Consider the following 12,835-nt stretch of genomic DNA (forward strand, 5'->3'; position numbering starts at 1 on the left):
CCTCGTTCCAGAGCAATTGTTCATTTCAAGTTTTGGTGGACCATTTTCTAATGCCTTTCTTATTTTATCCTGTAATTTTCATTCTTATGCTTATTTTATGTTTTATATGTTTGCAGGTATAGGGCTTCCCCACTGTCCCTCCCTCTACTCCTCCTCCTCCCTGCCCCTGTCTGCTGTATTTTACAATAATATGGTCTTTCAGCTGTAGTCTCAACTCCAGCATCCTACTCTTTATGTGGGTCGTGGCATTGTAGGTAGAAAACTGGTAGAGAGTCTAGTATTTTGTTGTCAGGTATGTTTAAGAATTTCATTGGGACCCTTTTTTATTCAGAAGTAGAGATGCATACTACCATTCTTTTATTCCTGGAATTTTGGTCTCAATTACAGCATTTGTTTCAGAGCTTATGAGTGAATACTTGTTTACCTATAAACAAATATTTTGTTTTGTATTTTGGGTGAAATTGTCATATCAGAGAGAACATATGATGTTTGTCCTTTTGGGATTGGCTTATTTCACTGAGCATATTGGTCTCCAGTTGGTACCACTTTGTTGCAAACTGTAGAATATCATCCATTTTAATGGCTGAGTAGTTTCCTATAAGAGTAGATGTAACACAGCTTTTTTATCCATTCATCTTCCAATGGATGTCTAGGTAGTTTCCATGTCTTTGCCGAATTGTGTTGTTATGAATATGGGGATGCAGGTTACTTTCTCATATGTTTGTGCCACTTCTTTTGAATGTATTTCCAGAAATGGGATTGCTGGGTCACATGGTAGATGAATTTTTGGTTGCCTGAAAATTCTTCATTCTGACTTCCCTAGTGGCTGCACTTGTCTACACTCCCATCAGCAATGGAGTAGGGTACCTTTTCCCCACATGTGTGCTACCAGGTGGTATTATTAGTATAGAATTCTGTACGTAGGCAGTTGTCACTGGAGTTAAGTGGAACCTCAATGTGGCTTTTAATTGTGAACCTGAGTGTTTTTTTGTATGTTTGTTAGCTACTTGAATTTGTTCTTTTGGAAGATGTCTGCTCATTTCCTTCACCCATTCCTTAACAGAGATGCTTGTTTTGCTATTGTTGTGTTTTTGGAGCTCTTTGTATATCCTGGATATTAGTCCCCTACGTGTTGTGTAGTGTGCAAAAATATTCTCCCATTCTCTTGACTGCTTCTTCACTTTATTGACCTTTCCTTTGCTGTACTGAAGCTTCTTAGTTTGACGTAGCCCCAGTTTTAAAATCTAGCCTTGAATGCCTGTGCTTTAATGACTTTTCAAGGCCTGTGTCTTGTAGAGTGCTTCCTGTTTTTCTATAAATGTTTGTTGGTTTCTGGGTGCACATTTACGTCTTCAATCCATGTAGAGCTGATTTTTGTGTAAGGTGAAAAGTGAAGGTCTTGTTTCTTACTTCTTCATGTGGCTATTTGCTGAGGAGACCAACTTTTCCCTGGATTATTTTCAGTTTTTTTGTTGAAGATTCGTTGGCTGTACATGTGAAGACTTTCTTTCTTCTGGGGTTTCTGTTCTATTCTATTGATCTTTCTGTATCTGTACCAGTACCAGATTATTTGATTATCACTGCCCTTTAATTTGTCCTAAGGTCTGGAATTGTGTTTCCTCCAGCTTGAATTTTATTCTTTAAGATGGCTTTGGCTATTCATGGCCTCTTGTGATTCCCAATGGGTTTTTAGGTTGTTTTTTTTTCCAGCTCTGTGAAGAATGTTGAGATTTTGATTGGGATTATATTGAATCTATATTTCTTTTGGCAGTATAGATATTTTGATATTTCTATTTCTTGTGTTGTAGCTTTTATCTTTGTAATATATTTCTTAAATTCTTACCTTTTTCTCTCGCTGTCTCTGAAGAGTTTTACCATTTTTTTTTCTTTTTACTTCCTTGTCCGGGAGATGTTTTTGTCCTATTGATCTTAAGATTGAGATAGTCTTTTACTCATTTTTGAGGGGAAAAACTGGTTTTCTAATTTGTTTTGTCTGTTACCTTGGCCCATTGTATTTCAGATTTGCAGATTTTCTTTTCAGGCAGATTCATTCTTTCTTTCTTTCTTTCTTTCTTTCTTTCTTTCTTTCTTTCTTTCTTTCTCTCTCTCTCTCTCTCTTTCTTTCTTTCTATGTTTCTTTTCTTTCTTTTCTTTCTTTTTTAAGATTTAATTTATTTTTACTGGAAATTCAGACTTACAGAGGAGAGACAGAGATAAAGATCTTCCATCCAAGAAGATGTTTCACTCCCCAAGAGGCCATAATGGCTCGAGCTGAGCCAATCTGAATCCAGGAGCTTCTTCTGGGTCTCCCTCATGGGTGCAGGGTTGCAAGGCTTTGGCTGTCCTTGACTGCTTTCCCAGGCCACAAGCAGGGAGCTGAATGCGAAGTGGGGGTCACTGGGATTAGAACTGGCACCCTAACTGAAGTCCGGTGCATGCTAAGTGAGGACTTTAGCTGCTAGGCTACTGTGCTGGGTCTAGATTCTGTCTTTATATTGTGTCTGTCACTCCAGTTTTGTGGGTGGATTGTACTGTTCCCACTCTGTACACAATTTCCTGTTTGCTCTTGTCTGGGCTTTTGAGCTTATGGCCAGGGGACTTCAGGCTCAGGCTTCGGTGCTTTGGTCCTGCCTCTGTCTCCAGGCTCTGTCTCCAGTTTGTGCCATACTAGCTGCCTCTCTCAGCCTTGGGTGTTCCCAGGTGGGATCCACCCTAGTTGGTAATTGGGTAACTGTTACTCTTGGATACAAAAGAGTCGTGTCTGGCTTACCTCCAATCTTCTTCAGATGAGAAAGGAGACATCTTGGAAATAGAAGCAAGGGCATATCTCACTCTTTTTGCAGGAGAGGAGGGGAGGTGGGAGAGCAGAGATTTCCTTGGACTTCTAAGCAGACATCCCTTAGTTTCTACCTGGTGGTAGAGTTCCCTGCTGTGCTTTTATGACTTCCACCAAAGCCCTGGGCACACGTTGGGGGTTGTTGCTATCCTAGTGCTGTAGATGCTGGGACAAGGGAGCTGAGGCAGGCACCTGGGTAGCTGCAGAGCCACACAAAGGCATGCCAGTCAAGCCTGCCTCACTCACGCCACCTAGGGCCCATTGGCATGAGGAAGCTGCACAGAAGCTGTACACAGGAAGCCTTGCTGCTTCCCATCTCTCCCAGAGCTGTGCCAGACAACAACCCACAGGAACTTGCAGTTCTCTTCTGGGATGCCCTCGCTGCAGGGATTTTACCAAGGTAGCCTTCACTGTCCCCTCCTGTCTAGCTCGCGCTCTGGGTATCGAAATTAGTGCAATGGGGTCCTAATGTCTGCCTATACACAAATGCATTTGGATGATAGCTGTGGTTTACTCACTAGGATTTATGTAGCAGATCCCAATTCAGTCTCTGCCTCTCTATGTTCCAGTGTCCCCCTCTCAGATGGTCCTATAGCTCAGAGATTTTAGGGTGAGGACCTTCTGAGTGTAGGGTGGAGTCTGCTTTGTTTCCCACATGCCCCCATCAACTGGTTCGCTCCCCAAAGTCATGACTACCTTGATGAAGAGATAATCAGTAGCCCATGGTATTCCCCTCAGGTTTGCCTCCCTTCACTGGTGTTTGCGTCAGTGCTTTGTCCTATGGCTTTTTACCACATGCTACCTCTTTTGGAGACTCCTATGGGAGTCCACCTGCCTCGGTTCCCTTTGTTGTTTCCAAATCCACTAGGCTTTTGTACTGCGTATGGTTTGGGTGTCGTCGCGTAACTCGCTTGTGCTCACCTTTCTCTTGCACTGCTGGCTGCAGCCTCGGGCGTTTTCAATTGTTTGTCTTCGTCCACTCAGCTCCAGCTTCTCTCTACAGTACTCCTGAGAGCTCTGCCCATCGAGTGCGGCCATCTTCTTTCTCCAGCTCTGAGCTGCATCTACTTCTCTCCCACAGCTCTCTCTCCACTCACTGCCACACCTTCCTCCCCGGACTGGCCATCCTTCTTCCTCTGTGACCGGCCACCTTTCTTTTTCCTCTATGATTGGCCATCTTTCTTTTCCCTCTGTCCTACATTTAAAAAAAATAATAATACAAAGCAAGAGTGAACATTTTTCTTAAAGCTTGATTGTTATCATAAAATTATATTGGCCAAAACATATTTTTTTGCCATAAAAACATTTATATGATAACCATATAAATGTCTTACCACTTACTCACTTCAGTGGATGTGCGTAGATGCACACATTTGAATATGACTAGCAAAAATTACTCTAATGAAAACTTACTCTAATGAAATTGAACATATAGTTAACTACAAAGATATTTCAACAAGTATTAACAATTTTTTTTTGTATCCCAGGGTACATACACTGATCACAACAATTTTGCTGTATTATTCCTGCATACTCAAGGAGTATTTTAATACTCCTTTTAGAGTTGTATGACATTGAGTTTTTCTGTTTTCTAAATTTTGAAGAGCAATTTTGAGGCTTTACGTGGCTAGCTGATTTTTGCACCTTCCCTCCAGTTTCTGCTAGGCTCTCCAAAAAATGTCCTCTTAGCCATCTCCTTCTTACACAAGCTTGCAAATTGTTACGTTGAGCTTCACTTGAGTTAAAGATGATTAACTTGGGAATTGTTCTTTTTCCAGCCACCTTTAAGGCCAGAGTTAAAATGTATTACATGTTAATTATTTTTTAAAAATTACACATGTCACTGACCAGGGTAGTCACAGCTGGTTAAATGAAAAAAATATTCCAGATTTTCTGCCTGGAGAGTTCTCCTGTGGAGGCATAATAGTTGTTCTTATTTAACGCTACAGTAGTATTTTGTAGATAGAAAAGGCATTGTGCTTTAAGGGGAAAAATGTCAATTTTGGATTGTAATGGCCAAAATTTTAAAGTTTCTTCTACATCTTACTACCCACATGTTTTTAAGGACCTTGTGATTTCTAAAATCCACATGTGTCATCCATAAAAGATAATTGTATATTACAGGATTAGTTTGATGATATTGGATGAATTAATGTATGTGAAACACTAACATTAGATAACCTCATAATAGGAGTTAATGAATACATACATTATCCCTTTATTATAGTTAGTATATATTAATCATGAAGACATATGCAAGCTAGTTTACATATGCATTAAACATTCACAGGCCGCTGCTCTTAATCTAATTTATTTCACTGTGTGGATATTAATCCATCCAGTGAATATTCATTAATTCATGCTTTTATTCATCCATTTTGTAGGCTGTGAAGAAATAAAGTTGTGTTTTGTCTGTCTCTTTGGATAGTATTTTTCATGCGAGTTATGTAAATGAGCCAAGGATGACATCTGCATGCAAACAGCCTGGTTGCTTGCCTCTTCTCAGGAAGCTGAGATTCATTAACTCAGGTCAGCTACCGCCAAAATCAACTTTTATTTGCTTATCCAGTTCTTTCAAACATAGCTTCAACAAGCAGACTTTTAGTTAACTAGAGGTTATCTGACTTGTATATTCTGTGAAATGCCAGCTGAAGTCTATGAGCATAGGTGAGATGCCAGGCCGCCACTGGGTTGAGTGCTCTCTGACCAGGCGTGCGAATGGTGCTGCTGAGCGGTACATCGAGACACGTACACCTTGCTTAGACTTTCTGCTCCTCCTGGAGTTCCCTTGCCTCCTTTCCTATGTTGCACAGTGGTCCTGCTTACCTGTATTCTATCCTCTTGGCACATCAGTCAAGTCATCACCCAAATAAAGCCTGTGTCCGCCGCTATCACGTCTTGGCTATGTATTTTTTCTTTAGATTTATCTTATTTGGAAAGTTAGATATTCAGAGAGAAGTAAAGACAGAGACAAAGATCTTCCATCTAACGATTCACTTCCCAAGTGACCGCAACAGCTGGTGCTACATTGATCTGAAGCGAGGAGACCAGAGCCTCCTCTGGATCTCCCACGTAGATGCAGGGTCCCAAGGCTTGGGCCATCCTCAATTGCTTTTCAAGGCCACAGCAGGGAGCAGGATGGGAAGTGGGGACACAGGAATTAGAACTGGCGCCCAGTCTATGGCATACCACCCTGAACGCGCCCAATCTCATCTAATCTCAGAAGCTAAGCAGGGTCAGGCCTGGTTAGTATTGGATGGGAGAAGTGGCGTCCATTAGGGATCCCAGCGCTTGCAAGGTGAGGACCTTAGCCACTAGGCTGCTGCACTGGACCCTTGGCTACACATTTTGATTAATCAACTTCCAAATGTTTACATCCCCTAAAATATACCAAATAGATATTTGGGTCATAGCAAAGTCTATACATTCTAGTCAGGATAAGATATTTTTCAATTTTAGAGGAGAGAGAAATTAGCAAACATGCAAGCATAAAACAGTTTGTGAAATAAAGTTAAAACATAAGTTTACTTCAGTGCCAAAAAATTGAAACCAATGGTTTTGATGAGTTTCAAATTGTTTATAAAAAATGAGTATTATGAAGAAACTGCATGGCTTTGAGGGTTTTTCTTCATCAAATAAATATCTTCCAATTCCATTTTTCTGCGTACTTTGTGAAGAAATGATGTATGGCAATAATGGTCAGGTGTATAAAAGCAGTAGTAGTGATTGTGCTGAAAGAAAGCATTAAGGGAGGTAGATATTTCCCTGAACCACAGGGACACACAAGAGAGGTTTCACCTCCTGTTGACCTTACAATGTCAACAAAAGGATTTTATGCATTGGGGCCAAATGAGTGGCTTGCTGGTGTTGCTATTTACTGACTCTTATCCAAGAACTGTGACGTCTAGTGTCCCTTGTTATATTGGTACTTATTTATTTTATTAACTTGGAACTTTGAGATTGAAGCTGTGCAGAAGAAAGATATTTTTTCTAGATTCTAGATGATGACCCAGCTTTAAGCACTCACATTGGGGGATAAAGGACTTAGCTTTTTCTTCATAGATTTTGAAATTAGAGTTTGCAAAATTTACTGTTAGATTTTCGTTGTTCTATAGGAGTAGTAACTAAGGTTGTATAAGGTATGAGGGTCAGAGAACTCACAAGAATAGAAAGCTTTTACAGGTACCATAATAATAATGTAATATTACTTGATATGGATTTTAAATATTTCTCTCATTTTTGACATTAAATTTAAAGTTTCAGTGAGTATTCACTAACATTTTTGGATTTTCTTTTTATTAGATAATTTCAAATTGCACATCATTGTAAACCTAGAATATTGTCAAAATTTTTTTTTTAAAAAAGATTTAATTGAAAGAGTTACAGAGACAGAGGGAGAGACAGAATGAGAGATATATTTTTCATCTGCTAGTTCATTTCTCACGTCGCTGCCAAAAGCCTGGCCCAGCCAGGTGAAGACAGGAGCTGTGTGCTTCATCATCCACTTCCACAGGAGTGCCCAAGCACTTCTGTCATCCTTTGCTGCTAACTCAGTTGCATCAGCAGAGAGCTGGATCTAAAGTGCGGCAGCCAGGGCATTAGTAGGTGCTGACATGGGTGGCTGGTGCTGCAGACAGAGGCTTAAGATGCTATGCAACAATGCCAGCTCCCAATCTGAAGTTGAGTCATTCTGGTGGTATGAAATTATAACTCATGTTTGCCTTCCTTTGCTTCTGATTTGTAAGTAGCAGTAGGGAGCATCTGTTTCTACACATATTTTGGTGATTATTACTCTGCTTCATGCCACAATCCTGATCCCCTAATTATTTCTTTATGTGGAACTATACTCATATTTCAGTATAAATTCCACTTGACCATGATATATAATCATTTTAATAAGTTGCTTGATTCACATTCTTGCATTAATTTTAGGATTTTTATATCTGTAGTATAAGAGATATTAGTTGGGCCCGGTGTGGTGATGCAGTGGTTAAGGTCCTCGCCTTGCACGCCCGGGATCCCATATGGGCGCCGGTTCTAATCCCGGCGGCCCCACTTCCCATCCAGCTCCCTACTTGTGGCCCGGGAAAGCAGTCGAGGACGGCCCAAAGCTTTGGGACCCTGTACACGCATGGGAGACCTGGAAGAGGCTCCTGGCTTCAGATCGGCATAGCATCGGCCATTGCGCTCACTTGGGGAGTGAATCATCGGACGGAAGATCTTCCTCTCTGTCTCTCCTCTCTGTATATCTGCCTTTCCAATAAAAAAATAATAAAATAAATCTTTAAAAAAAAGAGATATTAGTTTACAATTTTATTTTCTTGGAATATTATTAAATGGTTGTCCACATCTAGTAATATGAGCCTAGTACTGTCAACTGGGATTTTTTCCCCTCCTCCTCTTCCATTTTTTTGACAGGGTTTTAAAATGTTGGTGTAATTCTTTACATGCTTAATGTAATTCACCAGTGAAGCCATCTTTTCCTGAGTTTTCCTTAGGGAAGAAAAGTCTTGAGTATTGAATCAGCCTCTTCACTTGAAAAATGAGAAGAAAAGAACAGCCTAAATCCAAAGCTATCAGAAGGAACGACTTTTAATAAAGAAAGCAAAGGGAGAGATTGAAGATGGCTGAATAGAGAGACCTTGCACTTGCCTCCACAAGAGAAAAAAATGAGACTGTAATGGAAGGACTCAATTTCTAGAAAAGCTGACTGAGGGAAAACTTCAGTGAAGAGGTGACAGGAACCCTAAACAGCATAGAACTCTGAAAGTACACATAAAGAGAGGATCACTCACTGCAGTGTGCACCCTTGCCCTGCTTCGAGGGACTTCAGTTTGCTGGAGAAAGGTAAGCCAAAAGCTTGACAACCAGTGCCAATGCCACAGACCTTCCATTCTGACTACAAGAGAATATCTCTGTCCTCAGTGGCTTTATTATTTTTTCTTTGTTAGGAACTTACTGATAAATTCTAAGGGCCACAGCAAATGCATGGTAATTACTACAATGCAACTTTCATTAATGCCCTTGCAAATGTAATATTGATACAAGAGGACTGATTCAATGTTGTTCACAGATATTATTCTAAGAACAACAACACTTCCCTTTATTCCTCCCCTCCCTCTTCTTCTTTTCCGTTTTCTCCTTGCTCTCTTCCTCTTCTTTCCTCCCTCCCTGCTTTCCTTCCTTCCCTGCTTTTTTTCATTCCTTCCTACCTTCCTTTTTTTTGAGATAACACATTTTAAATGTACATCATAGTCAAAGGCGTAATACTTAATATACCACAAAATAAAGAATTCAACAAGTAAAAAGTGCAAAGACCCTGGTTCAACAGGAAAACAGGCAAGGGCTATGTAAATATATAATAATCAAATGGAAAAATGTGCACTTCACTCATAGTAAATTTTAAAATAGTCACACAACATTAAAACTGTAGTAGCATATCATTCATACCTACTGGTTTGACAAAGATATAAAAGTTTATCAGACCTATATTTGCGGCAATACTGATATACCAGGAGTTTCTTAGCTCTCACATGTAAGGGGAATGATGTATTTGTCATTCTGTGTCTGGGTTCTTTCACTCAATGTTGATATCTTTCCATTACTTCCATTTTGATGCAAATAGAAGAATTTCTTTGTGTAGTTGAATAATATTCTATTGTGTGTTCTAAATTTTCTTAAATCCATTGTGCTATGCTACATGCCATACTTGGCATATTTGGCTATTGTCAAGGAGCATATATTATTGCCTTCTTCCACCCTGAAGCCCGCAGTTCTAGACTTGAGCTGTGGAGGTATAGCTGCTGCTCAATTACATTCTGCTTTAGGGTACCAGTCAGCCCTGTGCTGCTAGAGAACACTTCAAGGCCAGAGGGCATGTTCTTCTACATCCTGCAGATGCCAGCAATCCTGCAGACTGTGGTGTGTGCCAAGCGGGTGACTGGTGGAAACGAAAAAATTCATCTGGCAGTGACTCCAGCTACTGTCTCATCCCTCCCCTCTGTGCTCTCTGTGCCCCTCACTCCATGACCTTCACTCCTCACCTGGTGGGCAGCGGATTCCTAGGGCTGCTGGCCCGGCTTTGGCTGCTCAGGCTCAGTTCAGGGACGCCAAGGGGGACCCTGTCGGTGTCGCAGTGGGCGTCGAGGCAGGTGTCGAGGTGGGCGTCGAAGCATCCTGAGACAAGCGAGGCAGGAATAGGAGCGTCGCCCTCACCGCCTGAAGATCTAGGGGAGGAGCGACCGGGCAACCCCGATGGCGACGGGAATCGGAGAGGGCAGAAGGAGGTGTCAGGACCTTATGAAAGTGCAGAAGATGACAGTGACCATAACATAGAGGTGCACGAGGAACAACCCTTAAAGCCCTTGAATGCAGCTGTCACTCCCGTGGGAAGTCGCCTATCTGTTTCTCCACCTGCCAGGACCTCGTGGACAGTCTGGCTTCTTTGTACCTCAGCATCCTTCTCCTGGCCCGTGTTTGCTGGTCACTTTTATAGCTGGTGGTGAAGACCAGACCTTTGAATCTCGGCGTTCCCCTGAGGAGCTTCCTGACTCTGTCCAGCCCCTTCACCACGTGCTTGCCCGGGCTCCCACAGTACCATTATAGTGGAACTTTTCTTCCAAATCAGCTTCTACCTGCTCCCAACCTCCCCACAGATCAGCAGTTCTCTAGCGCATTGGTGTGATAGCTTTTGGGTCACACCCCCTCCCCTGGCATCCCTAGGGAAAAGCTGGCCTACTCCTTCCACGTGTCTGCTGACGGTTGGGTGGAGCCGGAGCCATTCCTGTCGCGCTGGTGGGTCCAGGCGTCCTGTGGCACTCCTGGCAGGTGCACACGCTGGCACAAGGTTAAGTGGTTTGTGTCGTCACCTTCAGCAGCTAAATGCCTCACGTATACACACACACACACACTAGCTGCAAGGGCCATGTGGAGCTCTGGGAGGCGGGGCCAATCCGGTGCCAAGCTGCCTGTGGCCAAGCTCATTTGCCTAAATGAAAATGACTGTATTTGGTCGATTCCATAAGCTACTGCCTGGTGAAGTTGGATGGTGAGGCTAACACCGTATTCATTAGGAACACGGCGACTTAACACCTCGCATCAAGGTTGAACCAACGTTTTCGGCTCCAGCTTGCTTTACTCTGGCAATCAGCTTCACCGCCAAAATCAGCTTCTGATGGCAACCCTGCATTCTGGAACCTGCAGAACCAGACCAAAGCTAGGCAATTCCAATGTCATACGAAGGGTGCCAGTCGCACTCATGTTTTGGATCACAGCATTCTGCTGTGATCTGGGGGCATGGACAACACCTCCCGTTTCTGCAGGAGAGCGGTTAGCTCCCAGGTTTTATTTCTCGACCACTGTCCGAATCAGGGCTGGCTGGCAATGGGCATGGAAGACAGCCACGAGAAGCTCTTGCACAGCTGGGTTACTAGCTCCAACACCATGAGAGCTACATGCTCTCCTTCCGGCTCATTTCCTGTGGGCTTTGGACCATGAGCACCCTGAGGGACAAGCTTGCTCAACGCAAGGAGGAGGACACTGGAGGGAGTGAACTTTTCCACCCCAAGAAGTTGTCCTCACTGCTGAGCTGCGACATTTCTGGAAGCAAACACATGGTTACAGGCTGGGGCAGGGTGGGGATGGGATGGGGGAAGAGAGCCTCCACATAGGAAGTAGTCTACTGAGGCTCCCTTTTTGCACTCTTGTGGGCATCTGAGGGAGTAATCCCCAGGACCAAGGCCCCAAGTCTTCCCCAGTTATGCCTGTGAACTCCACATCTGGGTGGAAAGATGGGCTTAGGTCAAATAAATGTGTTTGTCACAGACACATACATGGAGGTGGGGAGAGAGAGAATGAGCATCTGTCATTTGTAGCAAAATGGTTGGGACTGGAGGACATCATGTTGTGTGAAATAAGCCACTCAGAGACAAACACCCTCATACTCTGTTATATGTGGAAGCTAAAATAAAAACAACAGAAAAGAAATGCCCATGTGTAAGTTTTGCTGCCAACACAATGTTTTGCCAAACTATCTTTTTAAATGCATAAAATTGATAGAAATTAGACATTATGAGATTTTTAGTGATTTCATGACTTAAAGTTTATGTGAGTAAATTTGAACATCTTTTCAATTATTGTTTATAGCCCTAGACTATTTTCATATTTTATATACATTATTAAATTTTTTTTTCATGATATAGTTCCATAGACACAGGAATTCTGCCTCCCATCCTCCCCATTCCCGGTCCCCACTGTCTTCCTCTGTATTATGATGATAGTATAGTCCTTCAGTAATAGTCACAGGTCCATCATTCTGCTATTTAAGTGTATCGTGACATTGTAGTTGCACACAATGGTAGATTGTTAAGATATATTTAACAGCTTTATTGGGAGTCCTCCCTTTATTCTGGAATAGAGATGCATACTGCAACATACCTTTAGTTTCCAGTAGGCTAGTCCATTATAGAGTTCCTCTTTGAGAATATATGTATATACATGCTTACCTATTTATCTGTTTAACTTGTATTTTGTGTGAAGGCTGCCTTGTATCCAAGAGAACATATGATATTTGTTCTTTTGGGACTAGCTGATTTGACTAAGCATAATGGTTTCCAGTTGCATCCATATCATCACAAAAGACAGGATTTGATGTTTTATTTTTTAAATCTTAATAGTATTCCATAGTGTACAAATACCACATTTTCTTTATCCCATAATACATTAATGGACAGTTGGTTTGAGTCCATGCCTTAGCTATTGTTAATTGAGCTGCGATAAAGATGGTTGTACAAATAACTGAAGCGTAGCTGATTTCATTTAGTTTTGGTAAATTCCCAGGAGTAAAAGGCTAGGGTTATATGGTAGGTCTATTATGCTTGAGTTTCTTGAGCTCTTTGTAAATCCCGCACATTTTGAATAGATTCCCCCATTATGTTGACTGTTTCTCCACTTTGTTGATTTTTGTATAAAGTGTAAGGTGTGTGCTTGTTTCATGTATCT

At 41.9% G+C, this 12,835-nt stretch overlaps 1 protein-coding gene across 2 annotated transcripts in view; it reads right to left on the bottom strand.

The window, feature by feature from the left end:
* LRRCC1 (leucine rich repeat and coiled-coil centrosomal protein 1) overlaps positions 1 to 11,043 on the bottom strand; it is a 47,747-nt gene extending 36,704 nt beyond the window's left edge. The window contains exon 1 of one of the 2 annotated variants that reach the window (XM_040993769.1): positions 11,033 to 11,043. The gene's annotated coding sequence lies outside the window, so the exon portion shown is untranslated. The remainder of the gene's footprint in view (positions 1 to 11,032) is intronic. The other variant, XM_040993779.1, reaches the window with a different exon arrangement.
* Between the last annotated feature and the right edge of the window lie 1,792 nt (positions 11,044 to 12,835).

The sequence above is a fragment of the Ochotona curzoniae genome, unplaced genomic scaffold, assembly GCF_017591425.1.
Source record: "Ochotona curzoniae isolate NIBS_2020 unplaced genomic scaffold, NIBS_Ocur_1.0 contig_1071, whole genome shotgun sequence".
NCBI lineage: Eukaryota > Metazoa > Chordata > Mammalia > Lagomorpha > Ochotonidae > Ochotona > Ochotona curzoniae.